This window comes from Puma concolor, chromosome B2 (genome assembly GCF_028749965.1).
Source record: "Puma concolor isolate L17-30 chromosome B2, mPumCon1.1.hap2, whole genome shotgun sequence".
NCBI classification, from domain to species: Eukaryota; Metazoa; Chordata; class Mammalia; order Carnivora; family Felidae; genus Puma; species Puma concolor.
The window spans coordinates 131075003-131095950 of record NC_141671.1 but is presented as its reverse complement, the minus strand read 5'-3'; the positions used below and the strand labels follow the sequence as shown (position 1 = coordinate 131095950).

General features: G+C 41.2%; 1 protein-coding gene and 1 long non-coding RNA gene across 25 annotated transcripts in view; one reads left to right on the top strand and one right to left on the bottom strand.

The window, feature by feature from the left end:
• Window positions 1-20948, bottom strand: part of AIG1 (androgen induced 1) — a 245402-nt gene that overhangs the window by 60361 nt on the left and 164093 nt on the right. The window lies entirely within an intron of this gene.
• Window positions 1-20948, top strand: part of LOC147581259 (uncharacterized) — a 169760-nt gene that overhangs the window by 112663 nt on the left and 36149 nt on the right. Inside the window, exons 4-5 of one of the 13 annotated variants that reach the window (XR_015251590.1) lie at window positions 9382-9436; window positions 14004-18345. The exons of 10 other annotated variants lie outside the window; for them this stretch is intronic. This is a non-coding gene — a long non-coding RNA (uncharacterized LOC147581259). Of the gene's footprint in view, window positions 1-9381; window positions 9437-14003; window positions 18346-20948 lie in introns of those variants that run through there. 2 more of the 13 variants (XR_015251591.1, XR_015251602.1) reach the window with 2 other exon arrangements.

Sequence of the window (20948 nt, the reverse complement as noted above, 5' to 3'; positions counted from 1 at the left end):
GGGGTTTTGGACTAGTCTGAGTGTAATCGAAAGCAGAGAGCTGTGAGTCTCCAGACAGTGACATGCACCTAGTAAACAGTATTATATTAATAGAGGCTGTGCATGTGCATCTACACATATACAAGTTACACCCATGCAAACACACACCCATGCATGCACACGTGTAAACACATGCACACACATACAAGCGTACACACACACACAGCATACTTAAGGAATGGGGCAGATTTCACTTTTAATATTGAAGCTTGCCTCTATTATCTATTAAACTAAATTTGAGTCTTAAAGAAACACGTTAGGGGTGCCTGGGTGGCTCAGTCATTTAAAGGTATGACTTCGGCTCACGTCATGATCTCACAGTTCTGTGGGTTCAAGCCCCGCGTCGGGCTCTGTGCTGACAGCTCAGAGCCTGGAGCCTGCTTCACATTCTGTGTCTCCCTCTCTCTCCGCCCCTCCCCTGCTTGAGCTCCGTCTCTTTCTGTCTCTCAAAAATAATACATAAATGTTAAAAATTATAAAAAAAGAAACATTATTATTTTAAACACATACAAAGTAGTCATAACTTAGCTCTTTTTTACTACAATGATTCCATGATAGAAGGTAATTGTGTCAGAAGAAGACCTTAGAGTAGAGTATCCTAATATTCTCCCAAAGACTATAGGGCACAGTTTCCCTGATGAACATGGATGCAAAAATTCCCAAGATACTAGCCAACTGGGTCCAACAATGCATTAAAAGAATTATCCACCATGATCAAGTGGGATTTATTTATGGGATGCAGGGCTGGTTCAATATCTGCAAATCAATCAATGTGATACATCACATTAATAAAAGAAAGGGCAAGAACCACATGATCCTCTCAATAGATGCAGAGAAAGCATTTGATGAAATACAACATTGTTTTTTTGGTAAAAACCCTCAAGAAAGTAGTGATAGAAGGATCATACCTCAGAGTCATAAAAGCCGTATACGAAAGACCCACCATTCTCCCCACTGAGGGAAAACAGAGCTTCCCCCTAAGGTCAGGAACATGACAGGGATGTCCACTCTTGCCGCTGTTATTCAACATAGTGTTGGAAGTCCTAGCCTCAGCCATCAGACAACACAAAGAAATAAAAGGCATCCAAATCGGCAAGGAGGAAGTCAAACTTTCACTCTTCCCAAAGATTATAGGGGAAAGTCAAGGAGAAAGTGGTAATTTAGCTCATGGCTCAAAACTTTTTCTCTGCAGACTCTTAATTTGGTTTTGCAAACAGATAAGGACACACTTTCTACACAAAGTTATGTTGATGGTTATAGGAGTGTGGATGGCCCAATAGTAGTTCCTGGGTGGAAAGAGGCCTCTAGGAAATAGATAGCATCTCTGTTATTCTGGGCATAGTATGTTAGGCTCAATGTCCCTTCCATGTCTGTTTTCAAGCCCTATTTCCGTGCACATTGTATGTCTTGCTTAGGCTGCCTCAATGATTGTATGGCCAGCACTAAGTACAGAAAAATGGAGACTGTAGTGTCTGCATAAGCTCTTCTCTCTGAGGGGGTGTGAAGAGAAAACAGGGCCAGCAAACCGTTCACTATTAGCTGGCTACATGATCTCGAGCCCTTCTGGATCCCAGGCCCCTCAGTGGACAGCACGGATCCTGTTCAAGTCCTGAGAATTCATGTCTACATCCTTGATTATACATTTCTGCATCTAGTGTTTTTATCTGCCCTTCCTTCTTTCTTTACTATGTAAACTTTCATCTTAACTGTAACACATACACAGGAAAGTGCACAAATAATAAGTGTCCAGGAGATGAATGTTCACAAAGTGAACTCACTCCAGTAACCAGCACTCAGACCAAGCCACTGAGCATTATAAGTCCCCCAAAATATCCTCCTCCTACCCCTTCTTGTCACAGCTAATCCCCCCAAGGTCACCACTACTCTGAGTCTGAACACCAAAGTAGTTTTGTTTCATTGTTAAGACTTATGCGAATGAAATGCAGTATGTGTTTTTTTTTGCAGGGGGAGGGTGGTGCCTGGCTGGTTTTGCTCAATATTCCATCTGTGAGACTCATCCATGCTGAAGTGTAGAGTTGTGGGCTTCCATTATCACAGCTGTATAGCACTCCACTGTGTGAACACAACACAACTGATTCATTTATTCTCCTGTTGATGACACCATGGCTCTTTCCAGTTTGGTCCATCACGAAACCATGCTGCTATGAGTATTCCTGGATTTCTTCTTTTGGGGAACACATGTTTGCATTTTTGTTGGCTATATACTGAGGAGAGGAGCTGCAGGGCACACTTCTGGGTGTTCAGCTGTAGTAGATAATTCCAAAGAGTTTTCCAGAGTGAATGTACCAATTTACACTCCCATCATTGGCATATAGAATCCCACTGGTTCCACATCTTTGTCAGCCTTGATAATGTCTGTTTCATTTCAGTCATTCTCATGCTTGCCCTTTAAATGACAGTGTTGCATTTCTAACTTATATCACCTTTAGACCCAGGGGGCCCAGGCTGCCACAGTGTTGCAGGTCAGGTTCCCTGGGGAGCAGATTCTGAGATGGAAACCAGCATGCAGCAGGTTTCTTAGGGAGTTTCTGAGCATCAGCGCCTGTCAGGGGAGAAGAAGGACGAGCAGTGCAGCAGAGGGAGAAACCAGCCCACAATGCGGTCTCAGCATGGCTGACCCATCAAGAGCTCTGCAGCCAGCCATGCCCTTCGGAACTGCCAGGAACTGGAGTAGGTGGGCCTGGTCTTTATGCCCTCATGGACTGGTTATGGGTTGTGGGCTGAAACAGGGAAGGAACCTGACCTTTAGCAAGACAGTTCTCCTCAGGATAGTCCCCTGAGACGATTTACAGGACGGGCTGAAGAGGGCAGCATACCTGGCTGCTGGGGAAGTAAGTCCTTTGTTCCAAAGGGGACCTGTGTGGCACATCACAGCGTCCACTGAACACGGATGGTCTTTGTTCAAGCTGTGTTTGCCAGCACATCCCATGTCTTGGCCGTACAATCAGCAGCGCAGCTAGCTCAAACCTCTATTTGTGAAGTTCATGGAGGGAATATCTACCATGACGAGAGCCTGACAATTCACAACTGCACTGCAAGGCTATGAATGGGCTACCATTGCTGTTTATGTGAACGTCGTGTTTTTAGGAAGCAAGAAACTGGTCAGTACATGGCAAAATTCCTCATGACCACTTCATTTGGAGGTTATACAGTCTGCTACTGTAATTGTATAAATGGTCTCAGGCATGACCAATAAGCCTCCATGACGTGTAACTGGGTTCTTATTAACCAGGGTGCAGTTGGTACCTAATGCTCTTTATAACTTGCTATCAATTTGTAGCTATTCAACAATTTATTCAGTTGAAAAAGGCATATGCTAGATTTATTCAGCTGAATAAGGCATAGGCTAGACCATCTAGTTTTGGTGATCATGGATTTGGGATTCTAGGAAACATGCCCGTCATACAGACAATGTATTCTCTTGTGAGACAGTGCATATGGGAGGGGTTTCTGGAGGAAGAAATATGCTTCAGGCTCCAGATCTAGATCTTAACAAATGACCTTTGGTTTTATTTTTCCTTATGGCCTATGCTTTGTTATTTGCACCCACAGACCAATATTTTAAACAACTTTATTTCCCAAACCATATATATCAACTCAATCCTCCCCATTTGAATATAATTAATCAAAGACACACATTTGGGCCAGATTCGGGTCAGTATGAGATCAACAGTATTACTACACAGCTCACAGAGTTCAGCCAGATCAAAGAAACCTAACATTTTCATTAGCCTCTGCAGCCTAATCAAGGGTAGAGACGCATTTTTGTAGGTTTAAACACAGCTCGTGCATTGTTCTCCACACCTATTTTTGTTGACCCCTAGGAGTCAGGTCCCCATTGTGCAGATATCTAGGGTAAATAGAAAAAGCCCCAGTGTAAATAGTGATGAATGGAATTTGTGTCTCTTCACTGAGAGTCCTCCTCACTAGTGGCTTTTGGACCTCCAAGGGCTGTTAATCAGCTTTTGTGTTTAGGTCAACCCATTGCTCCAGCCAATGTATCTGCCTGGCTCAGTATTCCTCTTGCTCTGATAGCCATGAATCAAAGCTTTATGGTAGCCACTAAGGAAGGAAGCAGGATGAGGTCAGAGTTCACTTGAAGACCTGAGAATCTTCTGACTCTCAAGAATCAGAGAGGATATGAGAGAAAGGATGGGAAAAAGACTATTCGATGGTATGAAATGAGGAGCATTATGGATATGTGAACTAGATATAGCAGCCAGTTCCAGAATGCTGGGGCTAGGACTAAAGTGAGCTAAGGGTAATAACAAAGCTATGTGCTATGCTCTACAAGGATGGGCACCTTAGGGGTTAGGAAAGTGGAAGACACCAAAATGTAAATTGATTCAATAACTGTTTTGCTAAATTTGTGAATATGACCAACAAATAAAAGATTAGTAGGGAAAGCAAGGGTGCATAAGGAATATCTAGCATCCTACATTTAAGGAAACTCAAATAAATCCTTCTCCAACGTGGCCTCGGAGGAACCTTTCCTCCGGGCCTCACTGATTTGGGTCTGATTGTTTCAGTCCAGAAGAAACATGATGGCTTCCAGTATTTGAGCAAAGATGTTGGAATCCGGCAGATGCACGAGCAGATTTTTTACAAAAGTAGATGAGGTACAGGAAAGGGAAGGAGAGACAGGCAAAGGCCAGGGTTGCTTTTCTGAGTCATGTGCACACTCTCTGGGTCTGCCTAAGTTGGCCCTTGATTACATTACTGTCTTTGATCGATTCCGGACAGATCATCTCAGGTGATTTCCATTTAATACTTGCAGGGAATGGGCCACAGTCTTATCCTTAATTCCTTTTAATTCATCTTCTATGGAGCATTACAGATAAGAAGGATTCTAAGTGAGAGTAATGAAGAGAAATGTCACTGAATGATATCTGGTCGCTGCTGGTGTGGAAAGGGCTAGAGATTAAGCAAATGAAATGCATATCGTTAGATGCACTGACTTCACACCTTGCAGGGACAGAGAGGAAGGGACATGCACAAAGGATCTTCAGATAGTAGGCGCTTTATACATTTTTGTGCAATGGAGGGATTGGTGAGTGTTCTGCAGAAACACTGTGGATGCTGAAGGCATGACTGGGTCCCTTTCTGTCATGTTAAGTTCACAGGGAGGATGAGCCAGTCTTTCTATAAGGGTCTCTCTCACAAAGCTCTCTCCTTCCAGTGAGGTATATTGTGTTCAGCTCTTGCCAAACTTAAATTGCATCCATGTTAAAGAGGAAAAAGGGCTTTAGCACATTCCTTAGGGGAATGGAAACAATTTATTTTGTTTGTTTCTAATGGAGAGGGTTTGCTCCAAAATCTCACTGTGAGGTCTGAGAATCTGGGTTGAGGACCGCCAGGCAGCCAGAGGGAGCGGGAGAGGGAGAGAGGGAGAGAGAAAGGAAGAACGAGGAGAGCAGTCACTGTGACCTCATCAGGTGATTGAGACAGCAAGAGCAGCCAGTTACAAAGCCAATGCATAAACTATAGTTCCTGGATTTAGGGCAGGAACACATAGTTAGCTAAATATGATATGAATTGATGTGCTTTCACAATATTTAGTTTTTCTTAGAAGTGCTTGTTTTGTTTTAAAATTAAAACCTTCCTCTGCTGCTCAACACAACCAAACACAATATCCTTTGTGTGTGTGTGGGGGGGGGGGGTTGGTTTTTGTTTGTTTGTTTTGTTTTCCTCCTTGATATTCAGAAAACGGAACGGCCAAGCGTACAGTTCACCTCGCTTCAGAGGAAAGTGGAAGGCATAAATGCAAATGACCTGGGCGATAACAAGTAACGAGCTTTTGGAAAAGATTCTCTGACTTCTCAACATGAACTGGATGATGAGAAACATGAGCGTGATTTCTCATCTGCTGGTGTCCCCAAAAGCTTATTTTGTAATGTAATTTATTTCCATAGGGTGGGCTTAGTCTCCTAACAAGAGTGGAGCATTGTCCCTGCAAAGCTGCAAATGTCAGTATACAGCCTCAGGGTTAACATGGGCGGCATAAATAACAAGGAAAATGCATCCTTCGCAGAGTTCCCAAGACTGTAATAAGACGGCTGGCGTTTCAGTGATATACGGTCTCTTTTTGTGTTCAGCAGAGAGCAGTATGCTTTGGGTCTTCAAGATCTTGTTTGAATGCTTTACAGAAACCAATCAATAACACACAGGTAAAGTCTTCTGCAAGACACATAAATCCTAGCATGGGGAGACCAGCTGTTGTGAGATGCTGGATGGGCGCCAGTTTCCAACTGGGGAGTCTCAAGGAAATGATCCTGAATCTGGGGCTTTGTTTGGATTTCAATGGAACATAATCGGGCGACATCTGGTCCCCCACCTTGTGCTGGCTTGGCCACACTTCCTCCGCCACGGCTCTGGGCACCTCCTGCGGGGCTTCCAGTGAGTGCCAAGCGCCAGTGCCCTGCCTGTCACCAGCTGCCAATCAGTTTTTCACAGTGGGGGACAAAAAAAGAACTTGGGGCCTTGAAGATGCCTGCTGAGAACGACTCATAAAAATGATCTTAAAATGCAATTTGGGTCCCATTGCCCCTCAAGTTACTGGATATGAGACAAAAAAGAATTTTAAAACTAACTTTGTGGTGGGGGGAGGAAAAGCTAGCAGAAGGGAATGAGGAAAAGTGCAGGAAGTTGGCAGCGTGGGGCACAAGGTAATCGAAAGGTAGACAAGGGGTGAGAGACCAAATGAGTAAGGGATAATAATCAACAAATTCACGGAACTACATGCACCCTGACTAATAAGCAGTTACATTCAAGTGAAAAACTATTTTCACATGTTAATTTAGCAAGTCTTTTAAAATAAGAATACTCAATATTGCAAGAAGGAGGTGAAAAATGCATACTCCTGAATGCTGGACAAAGAATACACGGCAACTGCTGTCTTGGAAGGAAGTTGAGCCTCTTATCAAGGGTCCTGAACCCTTTCTCAAATACTGTAATTGAACTTCTGGGTCTATGCTAAAGAAATAATAATCAGCCTAAAAAACAACCACATACAAGATAAAAACATACCCTTCCTCAGCTTAATAAACAAGGGTATTTTCCCTAACACTATTTACAACAGCAAAATAATTTAAAATTATCTTAATGGTCTATAAGAAAGAAACAGTTTTTAAAGTAAGATATATCCACTCAACAGAATATTACATAGCCATTAAAAGATGTTAAAAAAATACTTATATTATCATATTTAGACATCAAAGAACATCAAAGACTACTTACTCTAGCATATGTAGTTTTAAAAGTCTTGTTTTTTGTTCCTAAAAAGAAGACATGAGAATGTCAACAATGATTTCCTTTGTCTAAAGGACCATGAGTGACCATCTTTCTTGTTTCTACATTTTTATATTTTTCAAATGCTCTTTAATTTGTATGTATTACTTTATTATTCAAGGTAAATTCAAGAACAATTTTAAAGAATGCACTAAAGAAACTATTGTCTATGCATAGGAAAATACTCGAATGTCTTCAAGAAAACACAGAAATATGAAGTAACAGAGCTCAGCTTATAATGTAAGTTGAGAAGATGAGCAGAAAAAAGGGCAAATGAGTAAGTTCCAGATATGCAAATAAAATGGAGAGAGGAGGAGGGAGAAACTTAAGTCAGTGAGAGGAAAGGAAGAAAACCAGGTAAAACATCTGGATGTAGAAAATGAAAAGGAAGTGCTATCAAGTGAAAGTTGTACAGCTGAATATTGGATCACAGTAGCTTTGCTGGAGGACATTTAAAAATGCTTGGTCACCATAAGTAGTGCCAGGGCACGGCCATGTGACTCACAAACAGTAAAGTCAGAGACAGTTGGCCTGAGCGGAGGTAAGGTACTAATCTGATTTTCCTTGTCCACCATCATGTCCAGAAATCTTGGTGTTTTCAGTTTCAAGTTTTCAAGTCAGTCCTTTGGGACATAAGTACCCTAACAACACATTGCTTATGACTTTCCTCTATCAACTGGTTTACCTTCTGCTTATCTCCACTGGTAATCTTATGTATATTTCAGGTTAATCAGATTTGTTTGTGGAGAAATGCAAAGGGGAGAAAACTATAAAGGATTGCAATAATAATACACGTTGAAAATTTCTGAAAAATTGACAAAATTTAGGCAGAAATGTGTGAACTGTATGATTTTCATGTGGCGTCCCCTAATGATTTTCTGTCTCTGGCCCTCTGGGGATCTCTAGGGGAAAGTATAATTGTTCTATGTCTTTCTAAGATCTTCCACCTGCTACATTATAAACCTTTTTTAAAAAAACAAGTCTTCAATTTTTAGTTCTGTTTGATGTATGTTGGCTGACTCCATCTTTTTCTAATCCTGTGTAAAATCCCTTCCTTCATTCTGGAAACCTCCAGAATTTCTACTTCTTAAAATCCATATATGATCAAGTAGAAAGTTAGTGGGATTTCTGGCGGCAGTTTCCTTCAGTTGAAGGCCATGGCTTCCCAGAATTTCCTCATTTTCCCTACCTCTGCTTCCCTCTTTATTTTGCAGCTTGAAATGCAACGAGTTAAAATAGGGTAGTTCTTGTTTTTCAGTGGCACCATAAACATCAGGCAGACCTGTGAGTATGTTAGAGTTTTTCCCACAGTAAATAATTCTTCCTACCTCTCACTTGTGCATGGAGCCTTCAATTTCCTAGAGAAAAAGTATCTGGGCAATGATGTCACCCTGTCTTAACATGAAGTATTTAATATTTCCTATGCTACTTGGATTATATAAACCCATTTACCTTCCCCTGGTACAGTTCAAATTTGCAAGGAGATTTAATATAGAGATGTTTTTCGCTAAGCTATATTATGAAAACACTTCCTCTTGCAAATTCTCAGACCGCCTCCTGTTATTTATTTCACTGCAACATCCATGGCTGGGCTGCAGCAATTGTGCAAAGCCTCTTAGCAGCAGCGCCTTGAATGTGCCATCCAATTCTCTTCTTCGATAGTGGAATAGGTTAGATACTTTCTCTCTCTCTCTCTCTCTCTCATAACTCACACGTTTGCTGAAAGATAATCATTGAGAGAAATTGACCATAAACTAACCATTTGCTTTTCCCAGAGTCCAAGGATTACCAGGCAATTTAAATTTAATGCACTAACATCAAGGAAGGAAAAGACCTTCAAGAAGTTCCTTAAGTCATTCCAAGGTTAGAGGTGTTTGCTTAGCTCATTGCTCTCATTGGAGGTGTCCTTCACTAGATTTCTTTTCTTTTCCTGAGGCAATGATAACTCTAAGTTAATGAGGTTTCCTTTAACTTTTCATTTTTATGAACTCAAAAAAATGTAAGGTTAGTTTAGAGGTGATTCTATTTCTCCAGGTGTGTTGAAAAACTTCAGTCTCAAGCCTTTAAAGCACTTTTATGTGGAGGAAAGGTAAGTCTTATAATTTCTATGTGTTTTTGTAATAGCTTTGTATCCCTCGCCCCCATAGATTCTGACATTTAACCACAGATACGTTTCAGGGGAAACCTTCCTGCTTAGGTCAAGGCCACCAATATTCACACGCCACACACCAATCCAGCTTTGCAGGGGTTGCAAGGTACCAACATTGAAGAGCAACCAATGCTTTCCTTCTTCCTTCCCCAGTTCTCTGGAACATCAGCTGTGCATGGATTACAGTGAGGTTCCCGGTCATCCTCAGGCTGTTTGCTTGTGTTTGAAACTCTGGGACTCTCTTTTTTTTTTTTTTCAAAAACATTTTTTTTTCAACGTTTATTTATTTTTGGGACAGAGAGAGACAGAGCATGAACGGGGGAGGGGCAGAGAGAGAGGGAGACACAGAATCGGAAACAGGCTCCAGGCTCCGAGCCATCAGCCCAGAACCCGACGCGGGGCTCGAACTCACGGACCGCGAGATCGTGACCTGGCTGAAGTCGGACGCTTAACCGACTGCGCCACCCAGGCGCCCCGGGACTCTCATTTTTAAGTTTCTCCCCTTTCTCTGCAGATAAAGAGAAAGCCATGCTCATTTTGTGTGCTAATTTTAATGAGCAAAGGGAAGAATGAGGCCAACCATGGGCTTTCTTGATGCAAAATATACTGATAATGAATAGGGAGCTTTTGCAGGTGTGAGATCAGAAGCACGCTGGTTAAGGGAAGGGCTCTCAAGTTAGATTTGAGTGGAATTCTAGCTTTGTACTTACAAGCTTTGGGGAAGACAGTCAGCTGATTTAAGCCTCAGTTCGTACATCCATAAAATGGGGTTACATATAGTAACTACCTAATGGTGTACAAGAATAAATCAGACAGTGGATATAAAGCATTCATCAAGTATATGGCACAGAGTAAGTGCTCAAAAAGTGTTTGGGTTATCATCATTTTATTATTCCAGCTGCAATCTTTCCTTGATTCTTCCTTGTGACCACAGTACCCCAAAGATTTTTAAGTCAACTTGGAATAGAATGACCTTAACTGGCTCATGCAGGGAAAATATGACCATGGATGAATGAATGAATGAATGAATGAATGAATGAAGTCTACTGGTTTTTAAAGAAAATCAGAGGATAGAAGTAAATTCCAACTATTTAATAAACACTGAGTACAACTATGTATATTGACTTGATGTAGTGAGGTGGGGAGGGATGTCTTTAAGAGTAGAAGACCCTCACTGTCTTTTCATTTACCCCTTTCTCCAATACAACTTTGGCCCATATACTCTACAGAAATTGTTTAGTTGGCCTCCCGGTTACTATCCAAATCTTATTGTACTGAAAGCTTTAGGTAGTTTACATGCAGTGAGTTCAAAACTAAATTCATCACCAGCCATCTTTTCACGTTATTGTTCTTCTAGTATTCCCTAACCATTATCCAAACAAGTGCTCCAATAAGACATTGAAAATCATTCTGACTTCCCTTTGAATTTCTGTTTGGTAAAACTGGATAGAAAACACTGGGAACAGACCAGGGTTTGTTTGTTTGTTTGTTTGTTTGTTTGTTTGTTTGGAGGGGGCATGGGGGGGCACATTCCTGACTTTGGCTATGAGCATGTTAGACATGAGGAAGCTTTGTGATGATCAAGTACATGTAGGTCTGCAGCTTGGAAAGAATCTTCAGATACATGGTAAATGAAGCCCTGGGTGTAGATAATCTGACTTTAGGAGAAAAGTATATATTAAGATCAGAAGAGGGCTTAAGAACAAGCCTTGGAGAACTTCATGTTCTGTGCTGGATGGCAGAAAATGAGCCTGTAATGCACAGTAGAGGGAGTAGTCAGAGAGATGAAAGGATAGCCAGAAAATGTTGTATTAAGGAACCAAGAGAAGGAAGATACAAGGAGAGAACAGTCAATAGCATTTAATGCTACTGAGAAGGCTGAAAAATGTCTATTGATGTTCTGGCAAATGTAGGTCAACAGAGACCTTGGTAAAACCCACACCAGTAGTTGATGGAGACAGAAGGCAACAGCATAGTCGATCCCACTAGCCAATATTATCCAATCTGAACTCTTGGGCCTAGAATTTAAGACCTTTTCTTAATTGTTCCTCAAGTTGTTTTCAATTTAAACTTTCATTTATAATCTCCAAAGTGGTTGTTTGCCTCAGCTATGCCATTCCTCCTACTGATTTCTTTCTCCATTCAATTCACATGTCCCTCTGATTTTCTCTGCCAATTAAATCCATGAAATACCTTCATTAGCTGGCAGAGGCTGCTGGGTAAGAAGCATGTGAGAGAAGAAAAATCTTTAAGCAAAAGTTTTCTGAGTTTTGCAAAAGGGTGTGGGTGAGAACAGAAGATATTACTCTCTTTAATGTTAGCAACAATTAAGAAGAAATCTGCACTGGGACGACATGTAATTCAGCATTGCTGAGTCAGTGCAGACATTAATTCCATTGATGATTTGAGTCATAATGTCCAGTTGGTTGTTCACAATTCATGAAGAGGCTGAATGAGCACAAGCTCCTTTGAATTTGTTCAGCATGTTCAATACTCTCCCATTTTATGATATATTAAACAACATGGAAGACTTTTGTCTTTATTTTGTTGATGAGGGAAGTGCGGGCTTGCACTCTCTAGCATTTGGATAGAAAAGGTTGTCTAGTAGGAAGCGTCTGGCCTTTGTCTTTGGAGAAACCTAGATTCAAATATTGTTTACATGAGTGATTAAGTTGGAGGACACTTATTTGGCTTTTCTGATTCTCAGTTTCCTCATCTGTTAAATGGGGATAATAATATTTACACGGGGTTGTCATGAGGATCAAATTATATAAGCCCACAGCTGGGCATAAACAGGCATTCAACAGGTATTAGTTTCTTTTCCTTTCCATCCTTTTTAAAATTTTCAAAATCCCAAAAGAAAAAGTACCACCAGCTGCATTTGAATATGCTTCACCTTGAGGCCTGGCAGGATGTGAGGAACGGTGAGGGGAACTCAACCTCTCACCAAAGTACGTGCATTCGGAACTAAGTCTTTGTCTTCCACAGACATTATTGGACACAAGTAAGAATTAGAGCTCATGGGGGAGCCTGGGTGGCTCAGTTGGTTGAGCATCTGACTTTGACTCAGGTCATGATTTCGTGGCTCATGAGTTGAAGCCCCACATTGGGCTCTGCTGTCAGCACAAAGCCTGCTTCACATCCTCTGTCCCCCCTTGTTGCCCCTCCCCCATTTGTGCTGTCTCAAAACTAAATAAACATTAAAAAAAAAAAAAAAGATTTAGAGCTCATGAAATGGCTATCCTGACCTGTTGGACAGATTGAGCTCATAGAGTCAAGACAGAGTGCATATGTGTGAGGAGAGGGACCGTGATTTATATGTTTGTCTCCACATCCCTTAGTACAGTAGTGAGAACCTACCAGACAACCCAAGAAACATAGGATGATGTATTGGTTAGTAAACACAACAGATTAAAAAAGCCTGGCTTAAAAGAAACAATCTCAACTTGGCTTTGACACAAACTCTGCATGACCTGGGGCAAATTACACAAAACATCGCAATTTTAGTTCTTTGCGGAGCCAGTTAGAGCCAAAATGTTGTGAGAACCAAACCAAACTAAACCAAAAACTAAAAAAGCAGGCATAACTTTTATAAAAATATAAATGCTTAACTCGAATAGTTTAACCCATACTACATACATGCAGAAACTCAGTTATATGTTTCCACTGAAAACCCCAAAGACTCTCAGTAATGCATTTGTACTAATTCAGAAGTTTAATTTTGTTTTTGAAGGAGTTCCTCAATTCTTTGCAGAGGTCAGTGAATAAAGTGTTGTTTTTTTTTTCTTTAACAAAGTTATGCTACCTGAAGATATTCTTCAAATTTTCTCCAAATAGTACACAGTTACATTTCAAACTTTATTTTAGTCACTCCAGTGCTATTGAGAAGGGGCAAAATGGCTGGGACCCCAAGATCTTGGAACACTCTGTAAACGCTATCAGGTCTGGATCAAGGCAGTGAGCTGCCAGCTGTCTTTGGAACTGACACAGTGACCAGCAAAAATGACATGGTGGCTTTAAAATGATTCTTTCTAAAATAACCGTTTGCCAGAAAGTCATAGGTTGTCTTAAATATTTAGGTTCTGTGACTCCAGCTGCGTGCTATGGGGGCAAATGAGACCAAAGGGTTGAAAATATTTCCAAAGCCAATTAGATGATTTAAGATTTCCAGTCCCCTCCTGCCATCATTGTCCTAAAATGAGGAAAAGGAAGTGAGCATTGTCTTCATTTTCCCATCCACTACTGACATTTTAACAAGAGGCTGCAGTCAGAGGAAATAAATATTTTTTAAAAATACCTTTATCAAAAACCAAAAAAACTTGGAACATGATTTTCTTTTTCTCTTCTGATATCTCAATATATAGACAGTGCTAAACAAAGAAGGCAGTATATTCTAAGAACTACTGATAGACCTGGGAATTCCACAGAGAATATTCTTTGGATTAGGGAAATACCATATTGATAATGTTTTGTTTTGTTTTGTTTTGTTTTGTTTTGTTATTCTCAGCAGAACGCTTTCTGACCCTATTTCAACTATAGCTTCCAGTTTTATTCACTTGACATCCATGAAAGATTTTGTCTGAATTTAATAGTTCCATAACTAAAAAAAAAAAAAAAAAAAGACATTTTGGAAATTGTTGGTCAAGAAAAATGTCTAAATATACTAAAATAAAATTTATTAATGGCCAATGAAATCTAAAGTTTAGTTTAAAAAAGTCAAAGGCACAAATATGCAATAAAAATAGTAGCCCCAGAGAAGAGCATATAAGAGGACCCATATAAAGGTACACACCTAGAAGACATGGAGAAAGGGTAGGGGTAATTTTTCAAGTATCAGTTCCCCTCTATTGTCCATTTAAAAAATTCTAATTTCTTTAGTTTTTACCAGAGGGCCTATCTCCCCACCATTTGTTTTCAATGCATTCCTCTGTACATTATAGAGTTATAAACAACACTGCCTAAAATTGGGAAGTTCAACTTTCTTTCTTTCTTTCTTTCTTTCTTTCTTTCTTTCTTTCTTTCTTTCTTTCTTCCTGCAAAACTATTACTATGTCCTATTTTCATAACTGCTTTTTAATTGCTATTCTTCTTACCTATCTCAGGCATTTATTTGATTTATAAAACTGTATTTTTATTAATCACATAAACCACCATTTCCAAAGCAAGAGACTCTAAAACTATACGGTAATGAAAAATACAACATTATCATGTTAATCATCTTAGCAGGATAAAAAACTGTGTCTTCCAATGATTCCCTAATCTTTAGAGAGAATGGTGATTTGTAGTCAAACAAGGTATCTCAAAATGTAGAGAGGATGGATCAATGGAGTTCATAGAATCATAGTCTGTATGAAGGATTAGCATATGTCATCACACCTCGAAAAATAATTAGAAAACTTGGTATAAAAGTGTGTCCTCTCTATTAGCATTCTTTGAAATTCGCATGAAAGGCATGAACTCTCTCTCCAGAAACACACACACACACACACACACACACACACACACACACACATTTTCACAAATGGGTTGTGACCTCCAATCCATCCATGGGTATTGTTGGTAACCTTATGGTATGTACTGAATTGTTCTCCCCTAAATTCACATGTTGAACGTGACTATATGAAGAGAGCACCTTGAAATAAGTAGCTGAGATTAAATGAGATCATAAGGTGGGGTCCTAATCCAGTAGGACTAGTGTCTTTACAAGTAGAGGAAGAGACACCAAGGACATGCTCACAAAGAGAAAGGCCATGTGAGGACACAGTGAGAAGATGGCCATCTGCAAGCCAAGGAGAGAGGCCTCAGGAGAAAACGACCTTGCTGACACCTTGATCTTGGACGTCTAGCCTCCAGAGCTGTGAGTAATAAATTTCTGTTGTTCAAACCACCCAGTCTGTGCTATTTTGTTATGGCAGCCCCAGAAAATTAATATACTCATGACTGAAAAAACCATTATTATATATAAAAGAAAGTGTGGTCTGATTGATGTTGCTAACTGTAGACCACTGTTGTTCTATACCTGATCAGTGGCTAATGCTTGTACCTGATAGTTTACTTGAGATCACAGAATCAGAGACTTCTAGACTGGGAAGGCCCTACTTTTAATTGCCTTATAGGTATCCTAAGTCTGTTAGCATCCTCCTTAGAAAATAAAAATATACTTCATTATAGCTAAAATTGCTACATATCTAAGTCAGTGACTTAATTTGGGGAAAATAAAAGCTCAACTAAATCAATCCATAACTAGTCTATGAGTCTACAAGTCAATATCTAAGAAAAAGAAAAATCCTCAGGAATTTTCAGCCTCAGGTTGTATTTACAGATGAAACAAACACACAGGCACATCACCAGGATGGCTAGGACTTTGCCTCATGACATGGTCTAACTGTTAAGGTGCCTGGGGAAGATTCCCACTTAAATAAGCTGTTTTAAGCTTGGACTTTCCCATGTATAATGTCTCCAGGATGTCCGCCTGGTCCAAAATTTCCACCTACGGATGGGCCACTTTAGGTGTCACTCCCTGCTTCATGTAAGTTACTGAAGCTGCCACACAACTGAGAATAAGGCAAGTTAACACCCTCTCTTCCAAGTAACATTGCAAAGTAATTTTCCTTTGATTTCCACATTTTCTCCAGATCTCTCTGTAATGACCAAGGCCTACTACTGCTGCTTGTTATTGTTGTTGTTTATTGCTGCTCACTGCAACGGACCCATGTGAGGCAGGAACCCACCACTTTCAAAAGGCAGTTTCTCCCTGCAGGGAAGGGAAGAGAAGCCTTTGAAGAGGAAACAGGGGCAGTGGGAGCTGAGTTCAAAGCACTCCCCAATGGCTAGGAAGCAAGGGAAGACTTCAAAAAGGAAAAGGGCCTGTCTTTGATGAATCTAAAAATTCAAAAGAATTTCTTCTGCTAGCCTACCAGGGAGATTCTTCCACATTGAGCTGTAGGGAGAGGAGAGGGGGTGGCATCATTACTAACCCAGGAGATTTAGCGTAAACAAACCAGGACCAGGAACTTTTTAGCACAGGGGATTCGGTATTGCTGCAGTGGAAGTTTTGTTTAGTCTTAAGAATTTAAAAGTGATTTGAAATGGTTCCTGGAATCACACATTATGAAGGATTTGAAAATGATTTACCCTGTTGAAACATTTAGATTTTCAATGCAAATGTCGAGGAGTTCATAGAATAACGACACAGTAAATGCATCTTTGATAAACATCAACTTGTGGATAAATATTTTGCTTGGGGATAATCTGTTCATATACTTAGTGTGAAATAGTTAATGAGCTCCTGATGGCAGAAGTCCAGAACTCGTAACTTCCCTACATGGCTTTGTTGAAGATCTGTTCACCAGAGAATTTGTCCCAGAGTCTCAACTTGACATTTGGAAAGCATATTCTCATAGAATGACAATGGGTGTTATTATAATAAATGTTGATAAATATACTTAAGGTATATTTAATCTATTAAAAAAATTTTTTTATAATAAATAAGATAAATGTTGCTTAATTTGGTTAGCCTGATACCTGGGTATATTCTGGGTAAGATAGCCCTTACCCAGTGGTTTAAGTCCAGGAATCTAATTATATTATATAAGAAAATCATATTAAATTCTATATTCCAACTGAACAAGAAATAAATTTTTGGAATATGACTCATTCAAAATACTTAGAAATACATAAGAATGCCTATGGTAGTTACCAGATGTGGTAGAAAATTCTAAGATGTATTTTCCATGATCCCAGCTTCCTGGTATTCACACCTTTGTTTGAGTATAGGCTGGCCCACTGGCTTGCTTCTAACTGAAATATATGGCAAAGCTGATGAGATGTCACTTCTATGACTGGGCTTCTGTTTTGCTAGAAGCCAACTTCCCTTTCTGGCTTTGATAAGGCAAGTAGTTATATTGGGGAGGCCCACACGGCAAGAACTGAGGGGGTGTCCTCTGGCCAAGAGCCATGTAGAAACTGAAGCCCTCGGTCCAACAGCCCTGGAAGATCTAAATCCTGTCAATGGCCATGTGAATTTAGGAGGGGCTCCTTCCCCACTCAACCCTTCAAATAAGGCCCCGACCCTGGCTGACATATTCACTGCATCCTGTAAGAGGCCCTATAGCAAAAGACCCAGCTAAGCCATGTTTGGACTCCTGACCTATAGAAACTGTGAGATGATAATTGTATGTTGTTTTAAGCTCCTAAGTTTCTGGCAATTTGTTAACAGAGCAATAGAAAAAAATAAAAACTAAGAAAGCAAGTGTAGATGCATCTAAACATTCTGACCTTTCCCAGACAAATTCAGACCAGCCTACTACCATTTCTACTGGGCCTTCAAAGTTGTTTCAAAACAATTTTATTTACCTTATTAGCTTCCTAGCACGTTAAGGATTTTATCACAAAATTTCTCTACTCTTGTTGAAACTCGCCATTTACCCTCATTTTCTACCTATTCAGTGATCTGGTATTTGTTGGGTTCCCACACTGTCAGCTGTGCCATAGTGCGCATTTAGAGAACGATGAACTTGATGGTAGGACACTCTTAAGTCTGGCAGAAGGGATGGTATTCACATAAAAAGCTGGTTTTCAAGAGAGAAATAAATGATACAGGAAAGGGATAAGGTGGCAGGAGAGTTCCAAAGAGGAGAAGAAAGTTCTGTCAGGAAGCAGTTTGATTAAGTTTTAGAGATGCAGAAATGGAGAATAAAAATGGAAAGAAGCTGTGATGGGGTTTATTTCAGAAACAACAGTTTGCTTAGTGTAAAGGGAACAAAAGGGAGGGCTGACTGCCTTTCTCATCCGGAGTGTGTATGTAGGTGGTGGAAGGAAGAACAGTGGAAAGAGCTGTAAAAGGCCGGGGACGGGGCCAGGATGGAGGGCGGGGGGTGGGGGGGGTGGGGGAGAGCAGAAAAGCTGCAGCTTTAAAGTGCAATGTGATCTGGGGCCAGAGGGGTCATTTGGGTGCATAGAACCAGACAAAAAACGATCAGGAGGAAGCCAGAGAACTCATTCATCCATTCAGCAAATAGTAGGAAGCATCGTAATGTGCAGTACAGTTTCACTCCCATGGAGCCTGCAGTGTGGCCTCCTCGGGAGAGCTTGCCACAGGGCAATCCTGAACCGGCCTCAGGCCGAAATCCACTCTAGTGTGCCAAACCAAAAAAAAAAAACAAAAAAAAAACAAAAAAAAAAAAAACAAAAAAAACATCAGATAGGCTGATTCTCAAGATAAGAATTTTGGAGACTTCCATGGAACATTTATGGTAATGTATGTATTAATTTCCTAGGGCTTCTATAAAGATTACCATAAGTTGGGTAGTTTAAAGCAAGAAGAATTTATTCTTTCACAGTCCTGGAGGCTAGAAATCGGGAAGTAAGGCAGGCAGGGAGGCAGTCCCTCCAGAGGCTCCAGGACAGCATCCTTCCCTGCCTCTTGCAGTGTCTGGAAGCTGCCGCATGCCTTGGCTTGGGGCTGCCTCACTCCAATCTCCACCTCTGTGGTCGCACTCTGAGCTCTGTCTGCTCTGCTTGTCTGCCTGGTCTCCTGCTGCCTTCCCCAGACAAGGACACTGGGGATCCAAGATAAGCCCCTCCCTCCCAGATCCTTAACCAATCACAGCACAGAAGTTAATAATCATTCTTTTGCCATAATGGGTAATATTCACAGGTTCTGGAGATTAAGACGTGGACATATTTTCTGTCAAAAAATTCTTACATTTCAAGATAAACTTACTCATGGAATGCTTTGGACATTTAGAACCTCCCCAATGTTTGACATTCTAGTTAGCCCATATTCAAACCACAGTATTTTGCAAGAAAACATTTAAAACAGAAAACCCATGAGTTATTTCAGGTGAGAGTATAGAGAGCTGCTTCCTATCCCAGAGTCCACCTTGATGGGGAAAGAAGACACAGGTGATCCCATTTATGGAAAAGAGAGGCTGAACCCCAGGTTCTGTGCACAGGGCACACGGGGAGCTGGGGCAGAAAGGGGACCAGGTCTGGGGTTCAGCTAGCAGGGGTGCCGGTATGGGGTGCTTTTTCTAGAAAGGCCACGGTGCTCTTGGAGAAGCCCCACGGTGCCTGCCATGCTCAGTTTCCTTTCTCTAAGGGCTTTCTTATGCATGGCTTGTCATGCTGTATATCCCATGACTTGACTTTCCTGGTTGAAGCCAGTTGGATAAGGCACCAGTGCTTGATCCAAAGACAGCTTTCTGTAGGCAGGCTATGGCCCTTATGGTGATCCCCCTTGCAATACATGCCCAATGGAGCTGCATAACATGGGATCATGACTGCTGACCCCAGTCTTTTTTTTGGAGACTTTAAATGGCAGACACACAGACAGCATCAGCAAACAGTAGGGCGGGCTGAAGCAAAAGACACAACAAGAAGGCAGGAAGCAGAGGCCATTACATACTAGAAAGTCTGGGTAAACAGAAGCTATGAAGTGGAAAGGTAGCCTGTCACAGCAGCAGAAACCATGAGCTGGTAGTAGGAGAGAAGGTCCTGGGCACTTGGGTGTCTCAGTCAGTTAAGCATCCCAACTCTTGATTTTGGTTCAGGTCATGATATCATGATCGTGAGATGGAGCCCTACGTTGGGCTCTGTGCCATCAGCACAGAGCCTGCTTGGGATTCCCTCTCTTCGTCTCCCTCTCTCTTGCCCTTTCTCTCTCAGAATAAATAAACTTAAAACATATATTAAAAAACAGAAAAGGAGGGGCGCCTGGGTGGCGCAGTCGGTTAAGTGTCCGACTTCAGCCAGGTCACGATCTCGCGGTCCGTGAGTTCGAGCCCCGCGTCGGGCTCTGGGCTGATGGCTCAGAGCCTGGAGCCTGTTTCCGATTCTGTGTCTCCCTCTCTCTCTGCCCCTCACCCGTTCATGCTCTGTCTCTCTCTGTCCCAAAAAATAAATAAATGTTGAAAAAATAAATTAAAAAAAAAAAAAAAAAAAAAACAAAAACAGAAAAGGAAGTACAACCTGGTAGAGACGCAGACACAGAAGAGCTGATTATTGAACTTGGGAGGCTATCAGAGCTGCTGTCAGGTTTCCAGAACTAGTGTCAGAGGAAAGGAGCTTCTGCCCAGTCCTGGCTGTAACAATGCCCCCTGTTGCCTTCTCTGTGAGGCCTGCCTGTGAGGCTGCAGCTGGTTTTCTGTCTTCCCTTACTTGGAAGGGTAGGATACCACGTGTCCTCCTACAACATCCATGTGAGCTTTAGTAACCCATCCCTTATTTCTTCTCACGACGGAGAAGAACTTGAAACCCAGCCTACACATCCCATTGGTGTCAATTAGTACTTAGTAACTGATGATTCTGTCAGCGTGAGTAGGAAAGAGCTTCAAACCCACCATTTGTCCCCACAGAGGAAACACCGGTCCAAGGACATCTCCATCCCTGGAAGTGGCTTTATGATGTCCCTCAGTTGTGGCCGTTAACACACAGTGCAAAGACACTTCAA